General features: G+C 41.0%; 1 protein-coding gene across 1 annotated transcript in view; it reads right to left on the bottom strand.

Moving 5' to 3' along the window:
- LOC134398220 (protein eyes shut homolog) overlaps window positions 1–22,136 on the bottom strand; it is a 614,610-nt gene that overhangs the window by 543,738 nt on the left and 48,736 nt on the right. The window lies entirely within an intron of this gene.

The raw sequence follows: 22,136 nt of genomic DNA, 5'->3' as shown, positions 1-22,136 counted from the left end.
TGGGTGCCCAGACCCAAGCTCCCATCATCACATTCCCCTCCCCATGGAATTCACATTCTCCTAAGTCCACCATTCCATCTTTGGGTGGGCTGGCAGGAGTGCCATTGTTCTAGAGAAAACGAGGCATGAGAATGAGCATCACCACACTAGGAGAAATCATGTTTGCTTGCCATCACTTCTCCACCCATGCGTTTGTCCCTCTTTACTTCCTCTTTCAAAAGAGGAAGTAAACAACTTGCCCATGGCCAAATCAGTGGGCCATTTTGATCCTGATGCTTCTCCTGCACAGAGCAGGAGATAGCAACAACTTCTGTCTTTAAAATAAGTCAGACTTACTGGGTGATTTTTTGTGGCTCGAGGAAGGCTAGAAGGCATGGGAGACACTCTGGGAGGCAAACGTCATGAGAGGGACCCGCGGAAATCTATGAGTGCCCAGTGTGCAATAAAACCCTTGTCAAATGGAGCTCAATGACTCCCTATGCGCCATCCTCTCCAGCACAACTGCGCCCATGCAAGCTGACCATATAACAATTGAGCATGCTGGAAGAAATGCTAATTGATGCACATGGGGACAGTCATCCCTTCATGCTGTTCTCCCTATTACAATCATTCATCTCCCCCATCTTCCCAGGTGATGAGTGCTGGGAACTCCTCAGCTGTTCTCAGTGCCAATCAGATGGGCAGTGGGTTGGACTAGTAATGGGATTGCAGCATACCAGGTGGGAAGGTTTAACCCTTCCTATTCTTCCACAATGAGATGGGAAGATGAGATATTTGTGTTGGAGAATAGTATGTGGCTCCACCTGCCATGGCCCCATCCACCTTGAAGGTTAAAGAATGAAGTGGTGCAAAAATGAAATGACCAGGCTAGATCTACACTAGTGCTTTTTATCAGTATTGAAGTGCTCTGATAACTGCTGGGGCATTTTAGGCATTCTGGATACCACTTTTCTAGCACTTTTTATTCTGTATTATCCACAATACCTCAACAGATTTCATTGTGTGTGCTGTGAGGCATAAATGCACAAGATGGATATAGCGTCACCATGATGGGATCATATCGATATGACACAAGGTGTACATCTGATCCAAGTGAATGATCAGAGATCACCTTATCCTATAATACTAATGAAGAGAAGAAAGTTTAGTCTAGTCACTGCTTGGATGAGAGAACTGGGAACCCTATGCCACTGGGAATTCCAATCTATGGGCTTTTTTTAATGGAAGGGCCAAATATAAGTGTGCCAAATGAATAATAGATAAAATAGCAATATGATAAAGTATCAGGTTACTATTTAGTGTATGAAAAATACTGTCTACAAATTACATCCCAGATCATTAAAGATTAAGAAATGTCAAAAGATTTCCAGAATATAGAAAATAATACCAAAAGCCATAATTAAAACAGGATTAAGACCCGGCAATTGGCCAAATGGCTTAGCACATTGAACAAATCATAGATTTCAGGGGGTCATTTACAGTGATTCTAACTCAAATGATTCTAGCAGACTGCCAACAACCCCAATTCAGATTATTTGATGGTTTGCATCTGTGCAAAATCTAAATGCATTTGTGTGGAAGTGAATTATATGAGAGAAATACATCTGAAGCCATATTTAATCTCAACAAAACATTGTTTGCATTGCCCATGCTGGGCAAACAGAAAGGGGAACATCTGTTGAGTTGTCAGATGCGTGCATCATAGAGAAACTCTTGATCGGCATAATTTCACTTTGTTTTTTTGCCACAGGCTTGTTTCTAGAAATGTTTCATTCCTTTAAGGAAATAAAGTTAGGTTGGGTTGGTTGATGCCCCACTCTGAGGACTCCTCAGAGCCAGGCATTGGATTGCCACTCTGGCTGCTCTTCTGCAGCCACTTCAGTCTCATCCTGGTAGTTGTTGCCAGGTGGCTGTTGCTCTGAGTGGTGGCAGCATGTGTAATCCACCGTCCTTCTGGGTTTGCTGCTTGAGGAAAGGGATTTACCCTCCCTCATGGGAGGGCTGACTCTGCCCCAAGTTCTGTTGGCCATGCAAGACTGCCAGACTGAGAGTAACATCACATACTATAGCAAACATTGATACACGAATACACGAGTGACTTAACATTCTGCTGTTTTTGTTTGTACTGTCCCAAGTAGAGCACAAGAAGGGAATTAGATTTAATTGTACAAAGATATGAATAAAAATAATACATCTCCCCTACACAAGGACCCCTTCAGATGTTGCACTGGAAGAACAAAAAGTGCAAAAGTGTAGTTGGTCTTTGCTGAAACATCCAAAGCCTCTTGATGAAAAGTGAAAAAGGAGATATGCAGTCTGTACCAATGCAAGCAATAACTCCCCAAAATGTTAGAGAGAATCTATCTTCTCTTGTGTAATAGAGCTGGGCTATTTTCCTTCATGCTCTTCTAATGAATAACACCTATATTAGAAGAGAAGTTTGGGGGAGTGGAGTGGAAATGGAATGGCTCACCAGAAAATGTAACTGAATAATTCTGCTTTAAATTGTTTGCCAATTTGAGTTTTGGTTAAAAGCATCTAAATCACTACTCTTAAAATAGACCATGTGTGCAAGAATTGAACTTTCTCAAAACTCCACTTCTTGGAATAAAAGATCTTTTATATAGCAATAATCTATCATGCTTTGTATCTGTCATGTTGAATAGCCCTTTTAAATGGAAAAGAACAAAATGTGCAAGTCCTGATTATAGAGGAAAGAACTCCAACTCTGTATGAGATTGTTAAATGGTATGGACCAGTTAATCAAGTAGAGGCAATCGCTGTAAAACTCGGGAATAAAGACAGAACATTCAGACTCACAGATGTATCCAAAGAGATTGATTTTAGAGATCTTGTGTTCATCCTTTATTAAGAACTGTGAAGGCCTTTATAAAGAGGGAGTATAGTTTTTAACAGCTCTCAACTCTATCCTTCATATAGGGGAAATAAAGCAATACTTTTTGTTAGTATTGATTCATAAATAAGGAGGTCAATAGGACAACCTAAATTTACTTATATAGACCTGCACAACAAAGTACTCTGCATTTTTGCTGATTATTCTTTTATCATGACACCTTTTTATGGCAAATTCCCTCTGTATAGAAAACTAGGTGTTATGGCAAAGGGTTCTATCCTAGACATCTCCCTGAAATCTAGTTTTTTGTGTACTGGGAAGGTTTGGCTTGAGCATGTGTGTATGTTGAATAGAGCAGCATTAAATCATGTTAACCCCCATTTGAATTGGTTTACCACTTCAGTGAGAACTTAATAAAATGTAAGAAAGAAAGATATCCCCTGTAGGGATAATATCCCCCTTCACAAAGTTCACTGAAGTCAGAATTCTGCCTCTTAACAACATTCCGATCCGCATACTGATCAGGTGAGTATGCTGTGGAGTTTGGACCCAGGAAATTCCTCCTCTGTCCATAGGGCTCCTCCATCTGATTGAGAATCATGGCCCAGTCATTCAATCACTGAATAGGTGAAGGCATTTGAAGACATTTACTTCTTGGGAGGAGAGCAATGACAAACCTTGATAAAATACTTAAGAGCAGAGACACCACACTGACAACAAAGGTCCGCATAGTTAAAGCAATGGTATTCCCCGTAGTAACCTATGGCTGTGAGAGCTGGACCATAAGGAAGGCTGAGCGAAGGAAGATAGATGCTTTTGAACTGTGGTGTTGGAGGAAAATTCTGAGAGTGCCTTGGACTGCAAGAAGATCAAACCAGTCCATACTCCAGGAAATAAAGCCAGACTGCTCACTTGAGGGAATGGTATTAAAGGCAAAACTGAAGTACTTTGGCCACATAATGAGAAGACAGGACACCCTGGAGAAGAGGCTGATGCTAGGGAAAGTGGAAGGCAAAAGGAAGAGGGGCCGACCAAGGGCAAGATGGATGGATGATATTCTGGAGGTGACAGACTTGACCTTGGGGAACTGACAGCCAACAGAAAGCTCTGGCGTGGGCTGGTCCATGAAGTCACGAAGAGTCGGAAGCAACTGAACAAATAAACAACAATACTCACCATGAGGAAGACTAGAGAATGATTTAAGCTGCTTGCTCCTTTGCATCTCTGTGCAAATAAACTAAGGGAAAATAATATTACCCCCACTATCCATGGCAAATTTCAATACACGTATGTGGTCCAACAAATCAGCATTTTTTAAATATTCTTAAAGGAACAAGATAATTGCTGTGAGCAGCAGGTGGGGAAGAAATAAAGCCAAGTTATTTTGCCAAGTATATAGCCTTTACTGAGCAACATGCCCAGTACAGTAATTTTGCAGTTATAAGAACAGCAGTTTTTTACTTCACATTGAAAAAAAAAGTATTAATCTAGAGTAGAAAGGGTCAAACCGAGAGCGATTGAAGAAGCATACAGACTTGCACAGAGAGTGCATTGCACAGGCACACCTGCATACCTTCATCTAATTAAGTGCTTGAGCATTTAAGAAAGCGTTGTTTCCAAACACTTGCATCCCCACCACCCTTATTGCATTGTAGATGTAGGATTAATCATTTCTGAAGCCTCAGACAATCTTGCGTTACTGGAAAATGGCAGTGGAACATCTGGCAAACAAGCAGAATAATGCACCGAATATTCATCACAGGCAACAAGTGGTCTGCATACCAATTATGTTAAATCTTGAGATTAATTAAGTGAAATTGTGGCTTACACACAGCTGTAGTACCAAACTCATAAGGGGTTTAGTTCTGTACTATGTAGTCTGTATTACATAACCCAGGAGTACTAATGTAGACCCCCAGATGCCAATTTCCTAACTAAATTGCACACTTTTTTCTAAGGCTGTGGTCCAAAGGGCTGTAAACATATTCCTTCTCATCTGGAATAGATAAATATCTATTTTTCATAGATATTTCTCTCTTTCTCTCTTTAATTTTCCTGATCTTTTTATACCAACTCTCTGTTCTTTCCCTCCTACGATTGCCCAAACCCTATGTCATTTACATCTTGAGTTTGTCCTCTTGCGATTAGGTATTCCATGCAGATTGCTGGATCTCTAACACCCTCCAATTCCTATATTTCACATCAGTAACTCCCACATCTCCATCTTTGGCCTTAGCTAGACCTAAGGTTTATCCCAGGGTTGTCCCAGGGCCGTCCCTGCCTGCTCCTGGGATATCCTGTGTGTCATTTACATGAACAGGGATGACCCCGGGATCATCCCAGGATAAACCTTAGGTCTAGCTAAGGCCTGAATTTAACTTTCCCACCCACCTCTCTTTTTTCTGTAAATCTAGACAAATAAACTGGTGGTCCACACTACTGTCTGTCAGTATACCTACTTCTACCAAGTTGGAATCTTCATTAATCTCTCTTATTTTGTAATAATATATCCTTTTATTTAAATCTTGGTTCATGGCCTATTGCTGTTTTCCCAAGTATAAATATAAAAGCACATGCAGTATCTTGGTTAAATACACATGTACATATGAATGTGCATTTGAATATGTGATTAAGGAGATGTAAACACTGCAAAGGAAGCCATTCTTAAGAGTGTGAAGTCCCCCCCCCCAATACTAATATCCAAGGGGTTACAAGCAGGAATGAAAATCATGCATGCTTGGGAGTTCTTTGGGCACACACATGGGAATGCCTTCATATACACATGGGACTTCTTTGGATCCCGGTTACAAATCATATTGAAAACACAATATTATACTCAGTTTGCAAGAGATCACCTCCTCTGTGTGTGACACAACCATATGGGTGTGCCTAAAATTATCATAGCTTTCAGCTGTATTCAAAATACAGAGCTCGATAAAGTGATTGAAAAGGTCACATTCAAACCCCATTATTTCCAGCACTTAAGACAGCTGACACAGAGATCAATACATTCAGAAACTGTTAAAATATCAGGAGACCTCATCATCTCCACTTCAAAACTGTAATGGGAAGCTTCTTTCAGAAAGTCATGCTGTCAAAAAGAGCTACCCAGAATAATGTATAAGACACCACATTTTAGTAGTGAATTATTTAACTATTATTTTGATTTTAACCACTGCAAGCCTAAAAAAGAGAGAGTACAAAATGATAATCTAGGTGCATGTCTTTAGAGACCCTTTCAAAAGTTTCTTTCAAGGGCTATTCCTAGATAGCTTAAAGAGTTGAAAAGTTTGGCATGGTGCTGTTGGTTTCTAGCAATGCGAAGTAAAACGTACAGCTCAATCTATATTGCATTTCAATTGTGGCAGTGACGATTCAAGCATCAACTGGTTGAGCTGATGTGACAACGTGGAATGTTCAGAAACATTCTAACTCACATGAAACAAAAGTGCTATCAGATTTCAGTCTGCTCAGCTTCTGTGAGGAAAGGGAAAGATGTCAGTTTACTTGGAATTAAACCTTATATAGGTCTTAAGAGGATTACAGTAGTTTTGTGAGGTAGGCTGATGACTGGGAAGGGCCAGAAGACTTGCTAAGGTTTAGAATCTAGACCTATTAAGAGCTGCAAAGCAGTGAATTCTGATAGTTGTGGCTGGCTGATCTCTACTAACACAGCAGCATTGTGCTTGGGCAACCTAATGACCCTGTTCAGATGACATGTTAAGCCATGTTGCTTAAGCATTTTGAGCTAAACATTATGGCTTAGGATATAATGTGGACCATTCCTAACCATGGTGGCTATGTAACCATGGTTTAAATATGCTCAATAGCCATTTGCTGCAAAAGGGTTAGTGGCCTCATCATGGTTTAGTGTGTCATCTGAACAGGCACAATGGGAATAAAGAGATTCAGGAAGCAGTGGGGTTGTCCTAAATGCCAGCAGATTCTTTCGCTGCAGGCTTCTAGTATGCGAATGATCACTGTTCACCTTTACAGATTACGAGAAAGAATATGAAATTCCATTCAATGTCTTCCTCTTCTTTCCAAGGCATGCATTATTGAAGGTGACTGAATCTAAGGCCTTCTGTTTCATAATCGAGGAACAGCAAGGGCCTGAAAAATGTGGTTCAGATTGGACCAGTATTCATAGCTCCATTTATCTCCAGTTTTATCTCCCCAACCCTGCACTCTCTGAATGAAGTAATGTTTTGTGTAGCAGCACTGGAACTGCAGTTGACACACTGAATCCCCAATACGTATTTATTGCATCAGTCTCTGGGGCACTCAAAAGAGATAGGGATAAAATGTATTTACTTAAATATAAATGGGAGCACAGGTGGAACAATCTGTAGCAGTTTTATTTGGCTGACATGACACATCTAGACCACTGAACTTCCAAATACATTGAATTTCACACGTAATCAGTTTGCTGCAGAACACTGTAGAATTGTATATTGATGAGTGTTACTTTGCTGGAAGTCTAATGTAAGTAAGGCGGGATAATTCACACAGGGCTGAGTAGCAGAATTGGATAATTCACATGACTGGGTAGTACAATATTTCCTTCTTCCTTTCTAAGATACTGTGCAGTGAAAAATGCCCACTGCTATATAGGATTGATGCAATGATCTAAGATCAATTCCTAGTTGGCTGATATCCCTGCATGTGGAACACGTGCTGTAATATACAGAGACAGAACTATGAAATAAATGCTAGTCTGTACTGCAGTAGAGGCACATGAAGAGAAAAGCAGAGGATTCGGCACCATGTGTAGCACCATCATGCATGCCACTTTACACAGTGAATGAAAACATAAGTTTGAGAAGTAATAGGTTTAACACAAGAGAGTGATGCAGCACATATTTATTATAGACATTTCTATACTGCCCTTCAATAGAAATTCCCAGGGAAGTTTATTTTTTTTTAGGAAGGGAGTTCCTTGCCAAAGGTGCAACCAAGAATGTGTTAGGATCAACAGCACAAGCAGGAAACACTAGAACAAACAGGAGTACAAAACATAAAAGAGCAAATGTCTTGGACAGAGATTTCAAGAAGAGTCAGAATCCAAAAGTAGATGAGGTCAGTCAACTATAAGTCAAAAGAGGGTAGTCTTAGTTGTGAGATGGAATGCGTACACCACAAAGCACTGTCATTGATACTTCTGTCATCCATACTGAAAATGTGAGCTTCTGTTTTAAGATTTCAATAGAAATGTTCTGCTTTCTGTGTATTTTGGGATAATATTTTGGATTATGGTGATTTTCATAGTTCTTTTGATCAAGGGTGTTGCAAAACCATGTACTTTACTAAATAACAGAAAAACAACTAAATTGCTAGGTTGCATGCATTTCATAATTATGATATCTTTGTGTCTGTGTAAAGCCCCTCTGTCAATCATCCACTGATTGATGGGGCAAATTATTTTAATTTGATTTGAGATTTAGCCTACTGACTAGCTGGGGTGAACTGTCAGGGATTACCTATGAATATCTGTTAGGGGGCCAGAAAGTTCCTTGCACCCCCACCCCACCCCTTACATTAAAGGACCTGTGTTTGGGCATCATGAACCTTCATGCAATCTCTGACAGATCCTTTCTTGCATTGCTGTCTGCTAAGAATACAACTGATCAACATGGCTGTGGCCATCAATTTTGTTCACAGAAAACAGCTGCGGTCTACCCATGTGACCCATATTTAACAAATAGAAGATGACAAGTTGGAGAAATGAATAGAACTTGCTAAATTCATTTGGTTATCCTCAAGAAAATGTCATAATGTTTGAGGTTTATAAGGAATTTAATACAGGTAGAAGAACAAACACAATGTGTTGAATAAGCAGTGTTTTTCTGTATATTATTTATCTCAAGGGGACCAGGTTTCTATAAGAACAGTTATATTCTCCCTTTCTATGGTGTTATCCTTTCCCGGGTGGAAGCACACCCCTATTTACCATTTGGAGAGAAGAGCTCCATGATTTTTTAAACAGACGTAAAAGAGTTGGCATAAAACATTCGAATTCACAGAAGACCTCAAGGAGAGATTTATAGATTTCATTTCTACAGAGGTTGAATATGCTGGCTTTCATTGTGTTTAGATAGGATGAATAAAACAGTAATTAAAAGAAAAAAATAGCTCAGAGTAAGGACATTCAGAAGGCGTAATAGGTTTGCAGCAATAAACATTTTAAGCTTGTGACAAATATAAGCATTACAAACACTGCAGGAAATAATTAAGACCAATCATAAAAAAAAAAAAAAACTATTGAGGAAATGATACTGTTTAAAGCTTGCTGTTTAGTAAAGCAATTTGTTTTAAAGGAACCTTTCTTGGGGTCAATAGGAAGATTGGACATTTTCTCCTTATAGAAATAGAATTCTGAAAAAAGAAATGTTAAAAATGGTACGGGATTCATACTTTTTAAAAATAAATAAAAAATTAAATAACTACAGCTTGAAGCAGGTTGCTCTAATCATACCAATTACAACTGAGGTACTATTTTGAGTTTCACTATTCATTTATTTCTATGCCTTTGCATGTTCAATGATGGGCAAAGGAACAATGTAAAAGAGGTTGGGGTTCATGGAGGCAGGTCCTGCATAGCAAATGAAAACAATAACCTTGAGCTATTTGCTGAAATAAACTAAATAACCAATCCAGATTTTGAAGGACCTTTAAAATATCGAGGCTTTGATCAGTGTATCTGATATGACATTTACCTCGATTGCTCAGTGAATAGTGAAAGGTCATAAGCAACACAAATAAGCAGTTGAGCACAAATGCAGAAGAATTCATTTCTCTATACAAAGACACCCAAACCTTTCAATATGCTCCCAAATCCCTGGGACTGACAGAGCTTTAAAGGAAAAGTGGTATTCCAGAAAACTGTTTTGTTTAATGACACATTCCACTTGTCCATTTGCTTTAGCATTCTTCTATTTGGAACAGACAACATCAGACCTTTAACATGAAAAAGAATAACAAATAAATAATATTTGTTTATTATTAAATACAGGTAACCTTTACATGCAGCATCTACAAGATGTTCCAATATCATGTCATTGAACAGCAAACAGAAACCTGATATTTTAAAATACCTGATTAGAGATATTTTAAAAGGAATGTACTTTATCTCCATAATAAAAAAGAGATTGCAGTGGAAGTCCCCTTTCCACACAACTGCGAATTGCATGGATGGGGGCAGAAAGAGGGTTCTGGGTACATTAGAGCATTAATTTTGTTTGGGTTTGGGACCTCAAACATCATGAGAGTTTGTGAGGAGGGGAAGATTTGGGGAAACCATTATAAAGCCTTACCCCACATTGCTTGACCTCAGTCTGGCTGAGAAGAATCTGCAACCCATTCATCTACCTTCAAGGTTTAGGGTAAGGATGCATGAGATATCTGCCATGGATTCAGATAAAATTGTTCTGATTTTATCTTTATGTCACCCTGAGATCCCAGCAATTTATGGTGGGATACAAAGGCTTTAATAAATAATAAATAAATTCATATTTCTATGAATCTGGCCTGCGGATTTGCAGCAGACCAGCTTTTCCCAAGTGATGCAGATTTTGTGGACTTGTGGACCATTTTTAAAACTTTGGGTGCAGGGTTTTGCAAATTTGCAGTTGTGCTGATGTGCACTAGGACAAAAATTCACTTGCACAAATGTGCACTAGTGGCAATGTGCAATTCTGCTAATGTGCATTTGATTTTAGTACATATGATGGTATGGAAGACACTTGATAATCTGCTAAACACAGACAGAATGGATGTAAAATCTGTACATTCCTAGTTTAGGTGATTGCTAGTTGTTTGATTGGGGGTTGGGAAGAATTTGTTTCACGTCTTCCAGATTTACTGAGGATGGACAGGTACATGCATATTACTGTCATATTACTGGAAAGAGAGAGCGGGATTAAGGCCCTAAAGAAAATGAAGTCAGGCATGCCTGTAGTTTGAGGGCATGTGGGAAGCATCCAGCAGACTTTGGGCAACTGCAGGAAATGGGAGCTAAACTGAGCTCCAAACTAAAGGTTAGCATACAGCTTCAAGCAGAACAGAAAGCTCGGGATTGAACTGACCACCTGAGGACCAAAATGTGGTATAGGCAACCAGGCTAGCTGCTTGGGCAAAATGAGTCACAGGAAGAATGGCCTTGCTGCTCTCCCATTATATGTTTGTTCATTCAATTATGCCTGTAAGACTGGTGTCCTCCTCTTTCTTGTCAGAATAATGGCTGCCCTATTCAAATGCAAGCCTAAGATAACGCTGTGAAACGTCCAAACATTTTTGCAATGATCTAAAACCAATTGTTAAAAACGATCTACTTTAGGATGATTTCTATACTATTAACTTTTTGAAGTATACCATATAGCACGGTGATGTTAAACTTTCCAGACATAGATCCCTGAAGAATCGCTCCTAAGATGGATGCCTAATGTTAGACATATAAACCTGTTACTCTGGGCACTCACACAATACATCCCAAGGGTTCTGTTTCAGGTCACATCAGGAGTGTACCCATTTGAAAAACAACAACACAGAGAATCAATTGAGTTTCCTTCATGCAATGAGGATGAAGTAGATATTTCTAGGTTCTTCCATGAAATCTAGAGCATGGCTAGACAAGGAGGGTTGACGGGGATGATCCTGCGATTTTATGATCACGAGATCAACCCCCTCATCCACACGCGGTGCACGGCGTCCAAGGAAGAAGAGGACGTCGCAGCTGCCATTTTGTTTTTTAATAGGAGAAGAGCGCAGGAGTGCTCCTGCGCAAAGTGTAAGTTTTTTTAAAGAAAACACCAACCATCTCCCGTTCTCCCCACCCCACCCCCAATGGGCACAGAGCTCCTGAGGAGCTCTGTGCCCCATGCGTGTTTCCCAGCTCCTTGCGTTTACTTGTGAGGAGCCAGGACAAAACCCTGATGGCGGGCCACACATCCCGTGGTCTCAGGATCATCCTGAGACCATGGGGAAAATCAAAATGGAAGGGTAGGGCGATATCCCGGGGAAAGGCAGGGACCTTCCCTGCCTGCTCTCGGGATGCCCTGTGCATCATGTAGACACACAGGGATGATCCTGGGACAATCCCCAGGATATCGCCCCATCTAGACATGCCCCTAGACACTGCATGGAAAAAGAGCATACACGTCTCATATAGAGAATTTTAGATAGGCATGGCATGACAAACTCCATCCCAATATACATCAAATCCAGCAAAAAACAACAACAAACCCATACTAATTGCTCAAATAACTTTGGAACATCCAGAAAGTTAATCCTGATAAGGGAATGTACCAAGATGATCAGTAAATCCTCAGGCAAGACCAGAAAGAACATAATTTCTGCATGTCAGGCACAAAGTACTTCTGTGGATTGACTGGAGCCAGATCTACACCAAGCAGGATATAACACTTTGAAAACTGTATATGGAGTATGTCATGGGCCCGAACAGCTGTCAAACCCATTATAAACCATTTTAAAGCAGTAGTGTAGATCCAGCCCTGGATTAATATTGGATCTGAGCCTGAACAGGCTGGGGTCCATTCTAAAATGGGCCAAATGAAGTGAATTCCTAGAGCTCCATTAGATGAGCATTTTACTGCACGCTTGTTACTGGGCACTCACAGATTTTTTGCCCCTTCTATCCTTTTTCACGCCACAAAAAACACACACCCTAGTACAACTTATTTTTAAAGACTGAAGCTTCTGCTATCTCCTGCTGTGTCCAGGAGAAGCAGACGGCTCAAAACAGCCCACTGAATGGGCCACATGCACATTGTTAACTTCCTCTTTCAAAAGAGGAAGTAAAGAGGGACAAATGCAGGGGCGGAGAAGTGATGGTAAACAAGCATGATTTTCCCCTGTGTGATGACGCTTCTAGATTTCAGCAAAATAATACAGGTTGTTCTAAGTTTAGCTGACTGGACAATTATAGCAGAAGGTGTTTTGTATCAACAAATATATGGTTAAGAGAATGCAAGGCAGAAAGATATAAGTGGCTTGGTATCCAGCATAAAGGAAGAATGTAACCAACCGCCTCCTGGAATCCCAGCAGTATGCTTCCTGGTTGGAAGAGGGACATACATAAATAACCATGCCCATCCTATCTTCTTTGCTAGGAATTAGTACATTCCGCAGAACCAAAAAAATATAAAATACCCTGGTCAGGGAGACATACACATTCACTTGATTAAAAAAGTATTTCTTTCGTAAGAAGAAAATAATAAAAAAAATTGGACTGTCCTTTAGGGAAGTTAACATGGTTTATTATTTGTTTCATATCTTATGGAAAATGACTGCTCAATTTCTTCCCCTGGTTTGGTCCAGGGAAGGCAATTTAAAGACTTCCTAGCAATTGGAAATGTGTGAATTTGAACATCATCATCATCATCATCATCATGATGAAGAGGGGAAAATCCAAGGTCGTTAAATGGAAAAATCCAGCCGCTTCACCACATTTAGCCTGTCTTCAGGCATATGCACAAACCTCTTTGATTTATTTTTATTATACTTACGGTTGCTGAAATATGTTGTGGACTTCCTTTGTCAGATGGGGGCATTTTTTAAAACAACAACCCTCCGTTGTACTGATGTTCCATGCATCTTCTAAACTACCATAACGGCACCAATAAATGTCAGCAACATCAGCAGGAAATTGACAAGACAGGTCATCTACCAATAAACTACTCCTAAATGATCCAAGCGTTAAACTTGTCATTTTCTCTGGGCACAAAGATGATGTGCATCGTTACTTTCTCACTGCCTCTGCCCACTTCCTTTTTAGACAGTTACACAGGATAGTTTTTGCTAATCGCAAATCCAGGATTTTATAGATCTCTATCTCATTTCCTTCCTCACCACCCAGTTCAAGGGCATCACTTTCTTCTTTCTTTCAAGGCAGGCAATTTCTGTGGATAACATAGAAATATGCTCACCCAAAGGGCTGTGTAGGCTCTCACACGAGTCTGCTGGAATATTTTACTTTTCCTTGAATGGACCACAGCGCTTTTTCACAAACTGCTTTCAACTCTCCACAATTTCCATGTGAAACAGAAAATCAATGCATGGTAGCAAGGGTGTCTGATTTGGATTGGGGAGAGTGGGCATGCTTCCTTGCTAGTTTTTACTCTGAAACTGCTCCAATTTGACCCTCATGAGACAACACACTAAGCCACGGTGGTGAAGCATTTTGAGCTAAACACTACAGTATGTCTAAGTGTGTTGTGTGAACTATGACTTAAAGCTCCATCTGATGAACATTTTATTGCACGCTCATTACTGGGCACTCACGGATTCCTCGGAGGTAGCTCACATGATGTTGTCTGCCTCTCGCATGCATTCTACCCCTTTTGGTCTTCCTTGCGCCGCAAGAAAAAACAGAAAAACGCCAAAATATTTTTTTTAACCAAAGTTGCTGCTCTCTCCTGCTGTGTGTGGGAGAAGCAGCGTGTTCACAACGAGGGACTGAATGAAACAGGAAGTAATTGAGTATCCATGGAGAAGCAACGATAGCCAGCATTAGCCAGCTTTTATTCCAAGGCATGATGGAGCTTTAAACATGCTCACAAGCCATTTGCTTCAAAAGAGTCAGAGGCCTCACCATGGTTTAGCTCGTCATCCGGATAGGCCCAAGAGGAGCTATACAAGAAAACCTAGTTATCATGTATTTCCCGGCTCCTTTCTTGTCTCTTTAGAGCAGGGGGAAGGGGGAGACACCATTTTTGTCCTGAAGGATGCATCCCCCTGTGAGAAACCTTCCATGGGGCACATGAGAATGGTGGGCATGGGTGGAGCCAAAAGTGGCAGGCCAGTTACAGAAGTAGGCCACCTCACACATGCTCTCTCTCTCTTTCTCACATACACTCACACATCCATTCACAATTCTCATCCACCCATTCCTGCCTCTCTCTTCTCCCTCCCTTGCTCTCCCCTTATGGTGCAAATAGGCTTTAAAAAGCCTCCATTGCCAGTAATGGGTATTTGGAGGGGGTAGCTATTTGCCTCCAACAGCCCTCCCCTACGAATTCCCCCTGAATGCTAGTTATAAAAGGCCTAATTTTAAAAGGCCTGATTTCTGCATGCCATGGGGGCAATAGGGAAGACTAGGAAAAGTTGAATGCAGTGGGATTTTCTTCTGAGTAAACATGTTTATAATCAGGTTCTAAGACCAATTATCCCTAAATTAGCAAGTTGGAGAACCTGAAGAGGAATAGGAAGAATCTATCTCTCTGTCTAGCACTGATTAGATCGGGAGGAAAGGGAAAGAGAGGAATGTAGCCACAGCAGCAGCCACAGATATGAATGAAAGCAGGTAGACCCTCCCACCCAGTGCTGGCTCGAGGTTTTGGAGGGCTCTTGGACAAGACACCCTCAGTGGTTTCCCTCCCTCAGCGAGTCCACCTTCTCACCTCCATTGCTACCAATTATTGTTGTTCCTCAACCTCAGCATTGCTTGTTTGATAGGCAGAGAGCCAGTGAACAAGTAGACCGGGGCATCTACTGTTCCTCCTTCTCACCACCACCATCATTGTCTTCGACAGAGCAAGAGGCAAGTGACCAAACAGGTTACAATGGTGATGTGGAGGTGCATCTCTAGGGGGAGTATTGTTGGGGGGGCCGGCTGCTGTGGTGTGGGCTCTTAGCAGGTGCCCAACCATGCCTACTTTTTTCAAAGGGGGCAATTTAAGGATAATAAATCTAATTAATAAGACCCCTTGGTTAATAATGACAGGTCCTTACTTCCTGCCAGAAGTGACCATACCCAGTATCTTCCCTCTACTTCTATGATTTTTCATTTGAACATGACATATTTTTAATCAGATCCTGGGATTTCTTATTGTTGATTGTTGTGTATGTCTCTCTCTGTGTGTTTTCTTTATGTGTACATAGATGGTGCTATATAAATAATAATAATAATAATAATAATAATAATAATGTATATTAAGGTTTTTAATCTTTATACATCACCCAGAGAGCTTTTGCTATTGGCTGGTGTAGAAATGTAATAAATGAAATGAAATATGATGTGATTGCTTACTGTACTCTAAATGGCTACCTTAGTCTTTTAATCCCACCCGCCATATTTATTCATACCTCCCCTTTACATCACTTGCATATAACTTCCCCCTGCTGACCTTTGCCATCAGAAAACATCCAAAATTCTCACACCAAGAGAATTGTGCTCTGTCATTATGCTCTTCAGCTTTATCCACAAGATGACACATCCTTGCCTAGAAGTTAGCTCTTAGATTTTCCTAGCTTCCTCTTTTCTGTATTTCTTGTCCTTACAGTCACAATTTCCTCTTTTTAATTAACCTGTTTTTATTTGATACCTCATGCTTTTCATTTAGAAAGGCCCTTGACTTTGGCTAAGCCAAACATTGGTAAATATACATATGTTGATCTCCCACACCATGATGCTAGCGCTGACTCTACTCCATGTGCACACACAAGGGGGAGAACAGAGGAAACCTTGGCTCACATCATAGCTGGATAAATTTACTTCCACCCAGTAGCCACTGAAAGTATGGACAGTATTCTGTTTGATGCTACAGTTAACATTAGATACTGCCCTAGATGTATAACCTAGAATTCAAAACATTTGAAAAATAAGTGATAGAGTGGAGTGTGTTATATGCATACCTTTGGGAAGAGGGGAAATCTTGAAATAAGAGGTGTTTATTATACACTACAGAGGAAAATGAAAAATTCCTTCTAAATGTAAGACATCTGGCAGTTCTAGGACGAAGTTATTTTCAGCTCTTATGAGGCATTAGGTTGTCAGTGCTCTTTTCATGCCAATCCTGCAGGTGTTTTAGTTAACACAATATGGACTAATTTAACTTATATTTAAGCATGGACATATGTTTTACTGTTAAATAAATTTGTTACCCAGGAAAACTCTCTTGTTTGACAAGCATCTCACTTTATCGCTAGGGATGACTTCTTTTCCCAATCAAGATTCCACCTTGGGAGCAATAAAAAGAAAAGAAAAAGATGTTTGTGTGTAATATGTTCCTACTCAGCACCCCCTACAAAGAGGATACCTGTCAGGTATGCTTTAAGGTGGATTCCTGCATTGAGCAGGAGGTTAGACTCGATGGCCTTATAGGCCCCTTCCAACTCTACTATTCTATGATTCTAGGATGACTGGTTATTTCCATACGGGTTGATGGGGGGGAGGGAGGGGCTGAAAATGAAAGAGGCAGAGAGCTGCACATGGGGCGGGCCTTTTATGCCCTTGGCTCCACTCCACTGCACAAGGTTGTACACATGCTCAGCACACAATGTGTATGCATCTATTCTTTCACTTCCGGTTCCCTCCCCCTTGCAAAAGCCAACCCCCTCCAAGCCTTGTCAGCTGGGTGGGGATTAGGCATATTAACATTTTAAAAATATAGCTAATACACAGACTTTCTTTAGGTCTTCTGCAGATGTGTTAAGTGAAGTGATACGTTAACTGCATTGTGACCTGTTCGCTGGGATCATGATAATGTCTAAGGTGACTTATATGTCAGCTGTAAGCAAAAGCAAAAGAACCCATTATGCAACCCTTATCTAAACTTCATTTTAAAAGCTATTTGTCATTTTGTATTGAGCAAAGAATATTATTCCATAACCCAGACATCAATTAATAATGTCTGCCCAGCCAAATTTTGCTCTTGAAAAGTTACTGAAGCCAAGCTCCAGGATGGAGCAAGTAGCCAGCAAATATGGCTGGATGACACAACGTCAGCGCATCCTAGGCATGTTTACTTGAAATAAGTCCCACTGTGTTCAATGGGATTGACTCTTTAGTAAGTGTGATTAGAACTGCAGACTAAGTGGTTCCCAGACTTAGGTCCCAAGATGCTGTTGGCCTGCAACTCCCAGTATCCCCAGCCATCATAGCCAATGATCAGGAGTTATAGTGGAATAACATCTGGGAATCCAAGGTTGGGATCCACTGCAGTGCAGTATAACAATTAGTTTAAAACAATCTATGTTTGATGAACAGCTGGTTGATATACTTGGCCCTTCTTATGGGACTCCAGATGGAGTCATGACTCAGCCAGGATGGCGTGGAAAGTCTAGCTCTATGCACTGGCACTGTGTGTGGGATGCAGACGTGTAGTCACTATGACTTACATAACTGCAGCCCTGTTTTGAACTTGCAGTAATTGCACAAATCATGCCCACTGTACATACGCATGTATGTAAACCTCCCACATACATGCGGAGGTTCAAACAACTTCCATTTCCATATGTTAGTGATTGGGTTCCAGTAGCCCTCCATATGCCCACATTATTTGCAGGCCACTGATTACATGAACTGGATCCAACTCTCATGTTCCTTTCTTTATTATTTGTGAGAGTGCCTGTGAAGAGTCTTCTGCAAAGTCATCGTCATATTGGGGCTGGTCTAAGATATTTAGCTGTCTGAGGCGAAAGATACGATGGTGTGTCTCCATTCCATGCACAGAAGTGACCTGGACTAGTAGTTGAACCATGCTTCAACATTGGTGATGGGAGGGTCTCCCTACCACACTTGAAGAAGCAGGTTTGTTCAGGGGACTTAAGAGAGACCAAAACAGGGGAACAGCCAGTTCCTCAGAAGGAACAGCCAGAGGGATTGCTGCACTATCACCCAACAGCTGCGGCTTGAGGCACATGCCTCACTCTGCCTGAAGGTAGGGCTACCCATCTTCAAATGATATTGCAGAGAATGGTCTCAAAAAATCAAATGTAGTTCCATCACTGAAGCAAAACAATTGTGGGCCTGATTGGTAACCAGAACAATGGAAGGGGATAAAACACCAGATAAGATTGCATGAAGAGGCACCAAAGTGCCACCAAACTCCAAGTGGAGGATTGGTCTATATTTTAACCATTCCCAAGTCTAGGACAAATTTCCAGATGTTTAATTAGTCTCCTAAAAGACTGAAATAGTTTCACCCCTCATTGCTATCTTCAGGGACTTTGCACAGCTGATTGCATCATTGGGCCAATTTGCTACTAAAAAAACAAACATTATTTTTTGGGGTATGGGCAATGGATGTACAAGAAATTAATTTAATTTCCCTGAATTAATTAGAAATAAGACTAGGGGCCCAGTTAGCATTACTCCTAACAATCCATACCACAGTGCCAGCCAAGAACAATAGCAAGGGGACTTCCCATTATATTTAGAACTGACAGCTCTGACTTGCTAGCTTTGCCCAGGACAGTTCTGTAGCTGCCAGAGCATAAGCCTCTGCTTATGGAACTATACCAACAGCTGTAAGTCCCTGAGAATCTTAGCAAAGGTTACCTGTAAAATTTCATTTTCCTTGGCCAACCCTACAGCAAGGTTCCAGATGCAAGTTCACCTTTGCCAACACCACAACTGGAACATTGCAGGGTGAGATGTTTGGGCAAAAAAGAGGCCTGGCAGACATCTGCTAATATGCACAGGCAGTAACAGCTGTTGCTAACTGTTCCACTAGCAGAAGCTTGTGCTGCAACTGACACATCTAGAACCTTGCAAGGGGAGGTGAGAAGCTTGCAGGGTGAAAGTTGTGAGCCAAGAACAGGGAGTTAAGATAAAGAAAGTCTCAGTACATACTACGCACCTACAACATTACAATGCAGTAATGCAGCCAGCTCGGGTCGACTCAGCCTTCCATCCTCCCGAGGTCGGTAAAATGAGTACCCAGTTAGCTGGGGGAAAGGTAATAATGGCCGGGGAAGGCAACGGCAAACCACCCCGCTATAAGGCCTGCCAAGAAAACGTCAGCGAAAGCTGGCGTCCCTCCAAGAGTCAGTAATGACTCAGTGCTTGCACGAGAGGTTCCTTTCCTTTCCTTATTATTTATTACATTTGTATACCGCCCCATAGCAGAAGCTCTCTGGGTGGTATACAAAGGTTATACGTATTAGATAAATTGTGCCAGGTCTTTGGCCTCACTCTGGATCCACAAGACTGAACTTGTATCTCCCAGTACTGCCCTGAGAGGCGCCCATTCAGCCAATGTAAAAAGAAAGGCATGACTGGCTATAAGTGCGGATGCAATAATCAGAAGGGAGGGTTGTGGTAATATGTTTTGGCAATGTCCAATAGTTTCCCCCTTTTGGGAGGAGGTCATAATAAGGATAAACTTAGTATTGAAACAGCCTTTAATATGGAATGATGTGCATGTCCTCCGAAACTACCTACGGGCTTCTTGGAAGTTAACGCATGGTCAGCACAAATGGATTTTCCAAGCCCTTATGACAGCTAAAAGACTGATATTATGTTAGAGGGATAAATGTTCACTTCCCATAATGCAGTGGATTTAGGACTTGACAACACTATCAACATTTGAACAGGTGGTATATAGATGCCATTTGTGACTGGATAAATACATGGATATTTGGTCTGCTTTTCTTGAAACCTATGCGTAACTCTCCCACCCCCCTTTTTAATTAATGTTGCATTTGATTGAGGGGGGAGAATTGACATTCCTATGCATGTATTCCCCCCTTTTTTCCCTTTTATTACAATTTTTTCCTTTTTGTTCTGTATTGTTAAATTCGCAATAAAAGGGGGGAAATAATAATCAGACGTTGGTTCAGTTAAAAAGAAAAAGGAGCGAGCCAAAGTTCAATATTGTCTCTGTGTAGTTATTTGACACCACCCTCAAACATGGAAACTCTGTTAGGTAAGAAAACAAAGAAATTAACCTATCCAGAAGATGATAGGTAAACTCCTTTTTCTGAAGGTCCCCATTTCCTAGTGTGTAAGTAAGTGGAGCAATAACCAACAGAGCAATTGAATTTAGAGCAGTTAGTTTGTTTTGGTTATCTTGGCCAAAGCCTACAGGAGGGACAATATATTTGCTACACAGCAGTATGGAATATGCTGGCTGAAATTCCCTCCCTCATTAATCAGTTTGGATGTTCAGATTTCCTGATAGTCTACTGACGGCCTAGAATTTTCTCCATATGCTCAGCTGGTTTGGTGCCGACTGAAAAATCACTGGCCCATTTAACAGAGTCAGAGAAAAGGTGCCAAGTGATTGGGGATGCTTAACAAAACGCCGGCTGCTTAACAACACCGCATTGTCCGCTCGCTGCTTCATGAGGAAGAAAGGGAGAATAGATGAACCTGTCTACAAATTAATTCTTCAGGGCGACTGGGGTGCCTAGGCCAGGTAAGGAAAGGCAAGAGTACAGAAAAACTGATTTCTGTTCCGAGTCTGACCTTGGCGATTCCAATCTGCAACTTGCTTTGCATGGAGGTTTAACAGCTGAGATTCAAACAGGTTTTGAAAAAGGAAAGCTTTGGGAACATTGCCATGGGGCTTTGTGAGTGTTCAACATGATCTAAAATTTCAATGTCATCATTATTTTAAAGCATAGGAAACCATGTCTCCTGGGTTATAAAGAAATCTGGCAAAGATGTAATGTCAGTGTGTAGATCCTTTGTCCAATGGGGAGAGAGGTTTTTAGAGCCCTGCAGAGCAGCCAAGCTCTGAAGCCAAAAACAGGCTGTGCCAGTTTATTTTGTTGTTGTTTTTGCTTTTTGGCGCTACACTGCTGTTTTGCTAAAATAAAAGGATGTGAGGCAAATACCCTTTTATTCTCAGCTGCAAAAGTCTTCTAGAACCAGGCATTGAATCCCCCCCTCTGCTCCTGACCAGTGGAGAATCCCTTCAGCTCCAGGATCTCCACAATGGCCTTCCAAGCAAGATTTGCTACAGAATTGCTGTCAGGTGTTTAGCAGATCAGTATCTAACAATTTATTTTCTCAGCCCTGTTACAGATTTGAAAGGAGAATGGCATTTCCTCTTGGGAGACCCCTTCTTTATAAGGTTCTCAGGTAAAAAGAATTTCTGATAACCTGCTACTTGTCCTTATGAAGCTCCTGACTCACCGTAAGACTGTCCAGCTGCTTGGAGAGTTTCTGAGTCTTATTACCAAAGACCCTCCCTTGAGCCTACGCCTTGGGTTCCCCCCCCCAAAAAAAATCTAAGAAATACAGAGCTTTTTAATATATATATATATATATATATATATATATATATATATATATATATTAATATCCTAAAAATCATGGTAGCTTTGTAACTATGCATTCCTTCATGTGTGGAACAGTTTAGTGAGAAGTCTCTTTGGAAACAACACAGTGAAATGCCCACATTTAAAAAGGAATGTATTGTGGCAGGGGGGAGTGGGGAATGGGGAAAAAAAACAAGGGAGAGCAATAATCATACAGAGAGAGAGAGAGAGAGAGAGAGAGAGAGAGAGAGAGAGAGAGAGAGAGAGATCTAAACGA

Source organism: Elgaria multicarinata, chromosome 4 (assembly GCF_023053635.1).
Source record: "Elgaria multicarinata webbii isolate HBS135686 ecotype San Diego chromosome 4, rElgMul1.1.pri, whole genome shotgun sequence".
In the NCBI taxonomy this organism is placed as follows: Eukaryota; Metazoa; Chordata; class Lepidosauria; order Squamata; family Anguidae; genus Elgaria; species Elgaria multicarinata.
This window is presented reverse-complemented; position numbering and strand designations above follow the sequence as displayed.